The sequence below is a fragment of the Rutidosis leptorrhynchoides genome, chromosome 1, assembly GCF_046630445.1.
Source record: "Rutidosis leptorrhynchoides isolate AG116_Rl617_1_P2 chromosome 1, CSIRO_AGI_Rlap_v1, whole genome shotgun sequence".
Taxonomy (NCBI): Eukaryota; Viridiplantae; Streptophyta; class Magnoliopsida; order Asterales; family Asteraceae; genus Rutidosis; species Rutidosis leptorrhynchoides.
Genome location: NC_092333.1, coordinates 84,357,594 through 84,369,513, shown reverse-complemented (window position 1 = coordinate 84,369,513; position 11,920 = coordinate 84,357,594).

Below are 11,920 nucleotides of genomic sequence, written 5' to 3'. Positions count from 1 at the left end.
TACAAGGAACAAATTAAGAATCTCAAAAAAGAGTCAAAAATTGTGAAGATGATGAAAGGGGTAATAAAGAAGTTGACCTGCAAGACAAGCGATATGGAGGATGAAAATTCAAGTGAATCAATCTAAGAATTCCTTGAAGAATGATAATTGTGGTAAGGAATGTGTAAGACAATTATGCTATGACTCTATGGTTGAATGTAGATATAACGCATTCGAATATTGTAATGCCTTGATCTTACTCAAAAATATGAAGAATTAAATAACTAAAAATGTGTTGCAGATAACATGCGGTCGCATGCACGGCTGACCATGACAGTGACCGCAGATTGACTGCAATTCATTCAAGGTTCATTAAATACACACCATGTAGTGACCCGAACTTTTCCATGTTTATATATATTAATTGAGATTGATATTTACATGACTAAATATTTCCAACGTGTTAAGCAATAAAACTTGTTAAGACTTGATTAAATGAAATAAGTTTCATATAGACAATTGATCACCCAAGTTGATTCACGAACGTTACAAAATTGTAAAAACTACATGTTGTGGTATATATAGACATATATATATGGTTGATATGAGATTATTATGAGTAAGTATCTCACTAAGTATATTAACAATGTGTGATATACATAAGAAATGAGATTACTAAGTTAAGAAACTCTAAATGATATATATAACGATTATCGTTATGATAACGTCTACTAAATATATATGTATCATATTAAGATATTGATACACTATATTTAACATGATAAAATGATATTTAAATATATCATTAAGTGTGTTAACAATGAACTACATATGTAAAAACAAGACTACTAACTCAAGAATTACGAAACGTGACTTATATGTAACGATTATCGTTGTAACGATATTTTAATGTATATATATCATATTAAGAGATATTCATACATCATAATATCATGATAATATAATAATTTAACATCTCATTTGATATAATAAATATTGGGTTAACAACATTAATTGAGATCGTTAACTTAAAGGTTTCAAAACAACACTTACATGTAACGACTAACGAAGACTTAACGACTCCATTAGAATGTATATACATGTTGTGTTTTGATATTTATTCTTACACTTTTGAAAGACTTCAAGACACATATCAAAGTACTTCTACTTAACAAAAATGCTTACAATTACATCCTCGTTCAGTTTCATCAACAATTCTACTCGTATGCACCCGTATTCGTACTCGTACAATACACAGCTTTTAGATGTATGTACTATTGGTATATACACTCCAATGATCAGATCTTAGCAGCCCATGTGATTCACCTAACACATGTGGGAACCATCATTTGGCAACTAGCATGAAATATCTCATAAAATTACAAAAATATTAGTAATCATTCCTGACTTATTTACATGAAAACAAAATTACATATCCTTTATATCTAATAAATATACCAACGACCAAAAACACCTACAAACACTTTCATTCTTCAATTTTCTTCATCTAATTGATCTCTCTCAAGTTCCATCTTCAAGTTCTAAGTGTTCTTCATAAATTCCATAAGTATAGTTTCATAAAAATCAAGAATACTTCCAAGTTTGCAAGTCTACTTCCAAGCTTTCTAATCCATTCCAAGTAATCATCTAAGATCAAGGAACCTTTGTTATTTACAGTAGGTTATCTTTCTAATTCAAGGTAATATTCATATTCAAACTTTGATTCAATTTCTACAACTATAACAATCTTATTTCGAGTGAAAATCTTACTTGAACTGTTTTCGTGTCATGATTCTGCTTCAAGAACTTTCAAGCCATCCAAGGATCATTTGAAGCTAGATCCATTTTTCTCATTTTCAGTAGTTTTATCCAGAAAAATTGAGGTAGTAATGATGTTCATAACATCATTCGATTCATACATATAAAGCTATCTTATTCGAAGGTTTAAACTTGTAATCACTAGAACATAGTTTAGTTAATTCTAAACTTGTTCGCGAACAAAAGTTAATCCTTCTAACTTGACTTTTAAAATCAACTAAACACATGTTCTATATCTATATGATATGCTAACTTAATGATTTAAAACCTGGAAACACGATGAACACCATAAAATCGGATATACGCCGTCGTAGTGAAACCGGGGGCTGTTTTGGTTTGGATAATTAAAAACTATGATAAACTTTGATTTAAAAGTTGTTCTTCTAGGAAAATGATTTTTCATATGAACATGAAACTATATCCAAAAATCTTGGTTAAACTCAAAGTGAAAGTATGTTTTTCAAAATGGTCATCAAGATGTCGTTCTTTCGACGGAAATGACTACCTCTTTAGTAATTGACATGTAACTTAAATTTCTGACTATAAACCTATAATTTTTCTGTTTGGATTCTTAAATTAGAGTTCAATATGAAACCATATCAATTTGATTCACTCAAAACGAATTTAAAATGAAGAAGTTATGGGTAAAACAAGATTGGATATTTTTTATCTTTTTAGCTACGGGAAATGTTTAACAAATCTATACAAATCATATCCTAGCTAACTTATATTGTATTATACATGTATTCTAATATATTATGTAATCTTAGGATACCATAGACAGGTATGCAAATGTTTTGACATATCATATCGACCCATGTATATATATTATTTGGAACAACCATAGACACTCTATATGCAGTAATGTTGGAGTTAGCTATACAGGGTTGAGGTTGATTCTAAAAATATATATACTTTGAGTTGTGATTTAGCCTGAGACGTGTATACACTGGGTCGTGGATTGATTCAAGATAATATATATATATATATATATATATATATATATATATATATATATATATATATATATATATATATATATATATATATATATATATCGATTTATTTCTGTACATCTAACTGTGGACAACTAGTTGTAGGTTACTAACGAGGACAGCTGACTTAATACACTCAAATCTTTAAAACATAATAAAAATGGTTGTAATTATATTTTGATCATACTTTGATATATATGTACATATTTGTATAGGTTCGTGAATCGATCCGTGGCCAAGTCTTATTTCCGAGGAAGGAAATATCTGTGAAAGTGGGTTATAGTCCCACTTTTAAAATCTAATATTTTTGGGATGAGAATACATGCAGGTTTTATAAATGATTTACAAAATAGACACAAGTACGTGAAACTACATTCTATGGTTGAATTATCGAAATCGAATATGCCCCTTTTTATTAAGTCTGGTAATCTAAGAATTAGGGAACAGACACCCTAATTGACGCGAATCCTAAAAATAGATCTATTGGGCCTAACAAACCCCATCCAAAGTACCGGATGCTTTAGTACTTCGAAATTTATATCATATCCGAAGGGTGTCCCGGAATGATAGGGATATTCTTATATATGCATCTTGTTAATGTCGGTTACCAGGTGTTCACCATATGAATGATTTTTATCTCTATGTATGGGATGTGTATTGAAATATGAAATCTTGTGGTCTATTGTTACGATTTGATATATATAGGTTAAACCTATAACTCGCTAACATTTTTGTTGACGTTTAAAGCATATTTATTCTTAGGTGAATACTAAGAGCTTCCGCTGTTGCATACTAAAATAAGGACAAGATTTGAAGTCCATGTTTGTATGATATTGTGTAAAAACTGCATTCAAGAAACATATGTCGATGTAATATATTTCTATTGTAAACCATTATGTAATGGTCGTGTGTAAATAGTATATTTTAGATTATCATTATTTGATAATTTACGTAATGTTTTTAAAACCTTTATTGATAAAATAAAGGTTATGGTTGTTTTAAAAATGAATGCAGTCTTTGAAAAATGTCTCATATAGAGGTCAAAACTTCGCAACGAAATCAATTAATATGGAACGTTTATAATCAATATGAATGGGACATTTCACACCAATAGCAAATCAATATCACTATCTTACAAACAATATCCAAAAGCAATTAAATTTAACTCCATCTTTAAAATTCTTGAACAAAACAATTACTCAAAATGGATGGAAATCATTCACTCAAGATTCTTTAAATTGAGAAATCTTAAAGAACATCTTGCACTCCAAAGCAATGAGCTCTTGAAAACCCTTTATCTTCTCAAATTCCAAACATCACTCAAATCTCAAAATGATAAAAACTCTCAACAAACTTCCATGTGATGAAAAGAAGAACACTCAAGATGATCCAAGACACATCCAAGAAGAACATGAAGTATTCTATGACTATCCTACTCTTCAAAGTGAGTTTGAAAAAATTGGATGGGGATTATTTCTTTCACTCAAAACCTACACATTTCCTTTGCTTGTCAAGCAATTCTATTCAAAGTTTGAATTCACCTCTGATTGAAGGGTAAAATTCACTCTGCTTGATCAAGACCATGTGATGAAACTTAAACAATTTGGCTACATCCTTAGAGTGCCAACAAAAGGAGCTGAGTTTTATGATACGAAGAATCATATACAACTCCTTCCCAAGTTCATTCCAAGAAGAGCATTAACCACACTCTTCATTAATCCAGAACTAAAACTAAGTACTCTCTGTCAAGAAGTAGTCTTTGACAATGACATTCGACTAGAGTATGGGACATGCAAAATGATCATAAGTCATAACATCTTCTTCAGAAAAGAAGATGATGATAAAGTATCCACGACTGAACTTGGACTCATGTGGTGCTTAACCAAGTCCATACAAGTAAATCTTGCCAACATAATGGCTTCCAGGATACAAGATCTTAAACAAGATCCTACGCAATCCTATCCCTATGGTCACCGCTTGACGTTTCTGTTCAAGTATCTCAACGCACTGAACCTCACATCTCCCTCAGGAACCAAATGCATCATCACCCATGCTTAATTCCACAAAGAGCTACTTTCAAGCATATTAGGATAAAAGTCATTGTTGTACCCTCCATGCATATTTTCATATATGCATCACTATGTTTCGTGCTTTAAATAAAATCTGTGCTTGTTATGTTTTATTATATGTTTTCCAACGTGCACAATTTAAGGGGGAGTTTTGCTCTAAGGGCGAGCTTAGTTCTAGGGGGAGCTAACCTTTTTACTTCGACAAAAGGGGGGAGAAAGATGGATACAAGTGATTGTTAACACTTGCGTATTTATAGCAAAATGTCCCTCATCACTTGTATGTTTGTCATCATCAAAAAGGGGGAGAATGTCAGTTGAATGTTGGTGATGATGTAGCGTGAGGGTACGAAATAGTATTATTTTTAATACAAAATACTACAAAATATGACACAAGTTTTATTAATTTACGGATGGGATATACCTAAACCTTGCTACAACACTATAGGCAGTGTACCTAATCGTAGAGTAGTGTAGTTTTTAGTAAGTCCGGTTCGTTCCACAGGGAGCTGGTGATACTTACTATATTTTTAACTATATTTATACAAAATATATATAATTATATAAGTAGTAATATTATTATAAAAGGGGGGTTTTACCGTTTAATGACCGGTTTGTCGATTCTATATTTTAAGCGTAAAGATAAATGACGATAATTAAAGTGCGTAAAATAATGACAATAAATAAAATGACAGTAAATAAAATTGCGAGTAATAAAATGACAGTAAATAAAGATACGATGAGAAATATAATAAAAGAATTATGCTTATTTAAACTTCCGTAATCATGATGTTTGACGTGTTGATTTTAATTTATTACCATGGGTTAATTGTTCTTTGTCCTGGTTTATTTGATACGTCTATCTGGTTTTTGTCCATAATAGTCCATCGGTCATAAAAATAAAGTGCGAGTATCCTCGTCAAATTACCCTTATACCCGAAGTCAAATATTCCAACTGATTAAGGATTTAAACTGTGACGCAGTTATCACTTCTGTCAACAATTACACCAGTTATCACTGTATGTAATCCACCCCTGTTTTAATTAGTTTATGAATATTAATTCATCCACTTGATCAGAATGAATAATCAATTACCCAACCCAATTGATTAATTAAATGATTATAACAGATTCCATATGAACATCACTAAATAGTACAACCATAATCATTATTAATTATTAGGTTAATTAATTTGAAGATAGGTTCGACAGACTCCAATGAGTTGTCACTCAATTAGACAATACCCCCCATCTATTAATAGTCAATAGTTCAATTTCCACAAGTGTTGGTCTTTTGCCCAAACCTTAATTATGGTCCAAAGTTCAATAACCCCTTCTTAATATTTTAGCCCAACATCACGATTACTTCGGCTCAAATAAGCATAATAATAACTTAGTTACGATACATTAATGTAAAAAGGTAGAACATAACTTACAATGATTAAAAATAGCGTAGCGTTACACGGACAGAATTTCGACTTACACACTCAAACGATCTCTATCATAAATCTTATTATTATCATAATTTAAAATTAAAATTAAGATTATTGTTATATCTTATTAAGTTAACATTATGATAGAGATATAGAATATAGATATTGATAATTGATATTGATAAATAAGAAAAAGATAGAAAAAGGTATAGAAAATATGATCGAAAAAAAAAGTATGCTTCTATCGATCAATTAGATAGCCTTTTATAGGCAAATTATAAATTTGAATTTTCATTTATGACCCCTGAACTATGCTCAATTAACAACTTTTTATTATTTAATATTATTTTTATTATGAATTATTTAAATATTATATTTTATTCTTGTGCATAGTTGACTCGTAATTTTTACACCGTTGCGTCGAGCGTTGAGAGTTGACTCATGTCCCGGTTCCGGATTTTCGAACGTCCTTGCGTACAATTTAATATCTTGTACTTTGCATTTTGTAACTTGTACTCTTGTCATTTTTAGACGTTCTTCATCAATAATTTGAACCTTTTTAATTGTATCTTGTACTTTTTAGCTTTTTGGACCTTTTTGTCTTCAAATCGTCGTTTTCGCCTTTTGTCTTCGCACTTATTTAAAATAAACGAATATTACTTGAAAATAGAACAATTGCAACTAAAATCTTGTCTTTCTTGGGGGATTTTGCTATGAAATATATGTTCCTTTTTAGCCTTATCAATATCCCCACACTTGAGCGTTGCTTGTCCTCAAGCAATACAGTCTTGAAATAATATAATACATCACACGAATCACTTCTTTATTCTTCATACTTTGTACATCAGTGATTTTGATAGAGCGGTATAAACAATGATATTAACAATAGAACCATGGTTAAAGGTGGGTGTGTCATCCACAGTTGCCTTGGGTTTAGGTCAACGACACTTGCAATCAAATAGCCGATTTACTTTCGGTTTCCAAAGCAAAGTGCACATTTGAAAGGCGGTTTACAGTCCCACATGACTATAAAAATTTAGATCCTTTAAGGAAATTGGATCTTTATGAAAACATTTAATCTTTTGAAAATTCAAGCTAGATTTTACCCTAGACAAGTTTTCTGATTTGATCCATCATTGGTGTTGCAAAATATATTTGTGGATCATTATTTTGGCTAAAACTTTTAGGCTCGTGTAATCCACTGCTATCCCGGTATCGGAAAGCACACATCCAGTTTACTTGTTCCGTATATTACCTTTCGGTAAACTACCGTCCGGTTGTAAAGGAAAGCGATGAACAAGAAACTGTTAAGGCAATGTCCCGTGACATGCATTTGATTATGGTCTAAAAACGTGTCGGATGCTAGTACTATCCTTGGTAGGAGCAATAGTAAAGATCATCCTATAATTTTTCGGTCTGGCACAAGGTCCTGTCTCCGACCATGCTATGCAACCACCGTTCTTACGGTTGACACCCGATTTTGTTCAGGTGACCTAATGAATTCCAGGTGAATTCCTAGGATTTTACGTTCAATGGTAATGAACGTATTGAAAATGGGTTTTCAGAAAACAAATCGGTTTGTATTTTTGATTAAAATATTTTCTCGTTCAAGCTCGAGTTTAGATATCATTGAATTCCATGAGTTTGAATTCTCAATCTTTAAGGTCAATCTCTAGGATTGAGTAATATCAGTCTTAAAAGCTGATTTTTGATCTTTAAGGAGATTATCCTTTCTGGGGATCTGATTCATTAGTCTTATCAAGCTAATTTGCACGGTGCCTCCCCATTGTACGAGATAAATCCTTCTCATGGTTAGGATAAATCTGACCACTTGGCGACCCTGTTTGATGCTGAGGTCCGTGGATTTCCTGCTGATTTTAGAGATGACTTTTCTAGATTTTTCGTCAACCTACAGCTGGTCTGGACGACAACTTCTTGACCTAAATCAAGAAGCGCGTGTCTTTTTCGGAAGACTTTACTTCCTTTTAATGATGGAATTGATTCATTGTGTAGATCCATCTTTCTTTCAAATATATTACAGTAAACCGGGTAAAACTGATTAGTATCATCCAAAACAAAAGTACCTGCAATAATCTTGTACAAAGATATGTGATAGATAATTTTTAATTGAATAACTTGGTACATTCTCCCCACACTTAGTTTCTTTCTTTGCCTTTTTATTCTCCTTTATTCCATTTTAAATGAATTCAAGCATTTTAGGTTGTTTCTCAATTTATGTCCTTTCCGAGGTAACGATAATTTCGGCATTAACACCTAGTTTTATCGTTCATAAATATGTATAAACATGATTTTGAATTCATTTAGTTAAAAAATTTTAAAATTTTTATAATATTTAGAAAATGAGCCAAGTATAAACCCGAGAGAATTTATAACCCTTCCCCACACTTGAGATCATGCAATGCCCTCATTTGCATGAAATCAGACTATAATTATTAATTCATGAGGGTGATTAGTGTAGAAAAGTGATTAAAAATACCCAGTTTGTAATTACAAAGCTCGTCGAATGATAGATGGCGCGCCTCATCGTTCATTCCTTCATTTATTATATCACATTTGTTGTTTTGCATCTTGTCGTCAAAATCAGTACCTTTTGCTGAACTTAATGTTAGTCTTTGAAAGTGCGTTGTTTTACCCTGTTGTTTACATGATAAAATACGAACATATATACATATTTTTAAAGTTGGGTATATTACCCCACGTTCAAAAATTTATAAAATCAAATATATTTTTTTTTGGCATACTTTAAATCAATAAAATTAAAAATAATGATGAAAAAATTTTTCGCCCCGCCCTCGGGTAAAGTAATTTCGGCTCAACGGCCTAGTCTTCAACTCACGACGAATTTTAGAAATCATTTTTTTTCAACTTAATGAAATAAAGTAAATTTTTGTTTTTAAATTCACACAAAACTTAAAAAGAAAACATATTAATTTCATATAAAACCTAAAAAACAAAAAAAAATTCAGAATGGGGGAGAAAACTAGTTCTTTAGTGTCTGCTAGCGGAAAAGACCAATCGAATTCCATTCTCGGAACTACACGAGAACAGAACAACTAACTCCAAACAGCATTTTCTTTTTAGAATATTTGAATCTCCTCACACTTAGGTAGATGTGGTGTCGAAATTGTGATTAACTTCATCGTCAATTTCTCTTGGACCATAATCAACTTGCATATCTGTGACTTTTGCTTTAAGCCAGTGACCAGCTTTTTCCGTAATATCCATAAATTCAACTAGCTTCGCCTTTTCTTTAGGCGACAGATTGGATACTAACCGGTTATATAACCTAAAGTTTCCCTTACTTTTAGCATCAATAACCCGTTTAAAAAGTTTCTTCATTGAACTGTTAATAACGGGGTTATTTAATTTCGTATCAACTATGGGGTTCTTTATTATCAAGTCATCATTAGGTGTTACTTCATTTTCCCCACACTTAGGCGTTCTATTATTGTTAAGCATTACCGTTGGAGTTGGTAAAACAACATGGTTCTTACCAATCGTTTTTGTCGGTTCAACGGTTTTGGTTTGTGGATATTTAGACTTTCGAATCATAAAGGTGATCGATTTCTCATCATTACTAAGTGTCATTCTACCCTTTCTTACATCAAATAACGCCCCGGTGGACGCTAAGAATGGTCGACCTAAAATTAGAGGAACGTTTGAGTCCTCTTCTATGTCAATGACAATGAATTCGACTAGAAAGGTTAAATTACCTACTTGAACGGGTAGGTTGTCAGCAATTCCAACTGGGTGCTTAATGGTTTGATCAAGGAGTCGAACACTCATATCCGTTGGAGTTAACTCACCTACACCTAATCTCTTATATAATGAAAGAGGCATAACACTCACACTTGAACCTAAATCTGCTAGTGCATCATACATGACACAGTCACTAAGTAGACAAGGAACAATAAATTCACCCGGATCACCTACCCTAGGTGGAGGATTTGGTGGAACTGTCTTCACCGGGTTTACTTCTACTGTTTTTGTTTCTTGCACTTTTTTATTCTTCTTCTTCTTCTTCTTTCCAGAGGTATCACAAACTTTATTACCTATTACTTGCTCATACTCAACTCCTTTTCTTGGAAACGGGATGGGTGGTCTGTATGGTGCCACCACTGGCTTTACATACTCGGGTGGTGGTGGTGGTGTAACTTCTTCATTGTTACTTACATCTAAAACTTTCCCATCTTCTGGTATTGGTTTTTCAGAATTTGTTGATATCATGTTAACATTTTCATTCCGAGGATTTACTTCATTATTACTCGGTAGCTTTCCTTGTTCCCTTTCACTCATCAATCTAACAAGAGTACCTACTTGTTTTTCTAGATTCAAAATGGAAGCTTGTTGAGTTCTAAATGACTGCTCAAACCTCTCATTCGTTTGGGTTTGAGTTTCAATAAATTGTGTTTGAGATTCAACTAGCTTAAATACCACTTCTTCCAGATTTGACTTCTTCTCGTCGGTTTGTTGTGGTGGTTTATACAAGCCAGGTCTTTGTTGATTGAAAGTGTTGTTTTGAGTTGGTTGGTTATTCGGACCTTGTTGGTTATACGAGTTATTGTCGGGTCCTTTTGGATTGTAAAGAATGTTTTGATTTCGATTGAAGTTTGGCCTTGGCGGTTGATAATTATTCTGATAACTATTTTCCAGCCTTTGGTTCATGTAGACAACATTCTCACGTTGTTCCATCGTTTGTTCAATGTGACAGTCTTTCATTAAGTGTGGTCCACCGCATTGCTCACAACTGATTCGTATTGCGTGAATATCTTTATTCATCTTTTCCATTCGTCTTTCGAAAGCATCTATTTTTGCGGAAACGGAATCAAAGTCATGGCTAGAATCGGCTCTAGCCGCTTTAGATGAACGAAAAATATCTTTTTCTTGATGCCACTCATGAGAGTGGGAGGCTGTGTTATCAATAATTTTGTAAGCTTCAGTTGCGGTTTTCTTCATAATGGAACCACCAGCTGTTATGTCGATGTCTTTTCGTGTAGCAACGTTGACACCTTGGTAGAATATTTGTACTATTTGATAAGTGTCTAAACCGTGTTGAGGACATCCTCTCAACAACTTTCCAAATCTTGTCCACGCCTCATATAGAGTTTCATTTGGCTTTTGCGCGAACGTAACAATTTCTCCTTGAAGTCTCACGGCTTTGGATGCCGGAAAGAATTGTTTAAGAAATTTTTCAACTAAAACATCCCATGTGTCAATCGCCCCTTCAGGTAACGATTCTAACCAATCTTTGGCTTCTCCCTTTAAAGTCCAGGGAAACAACATGAGATAGATCTGCTCATCTTCCACTTCTCGGATTTTGAATAGTGTACAAATTCTTTTAAACGTACGAAGGTGTTCGTTAGGATCTTCATTCGGTGCACCACTGAATTGGCATTGGTTAGTTACCATGTGTAGAATTTGTCCTTTGATTTCATAATCTGGCGCATTAACTTCTGGCTTAATAATGGCGTGACCTTGGCCCGTGCGTGTGGCTCTCATTCGATCTTCCATACTTAGAGGTTCCGTTACTTCCATAATTGAATTTGTTGAATACGAATCACTAGAGGATTCTGATTTAATGGTTTGTGGCTCAGGAGGAATAATTAGTG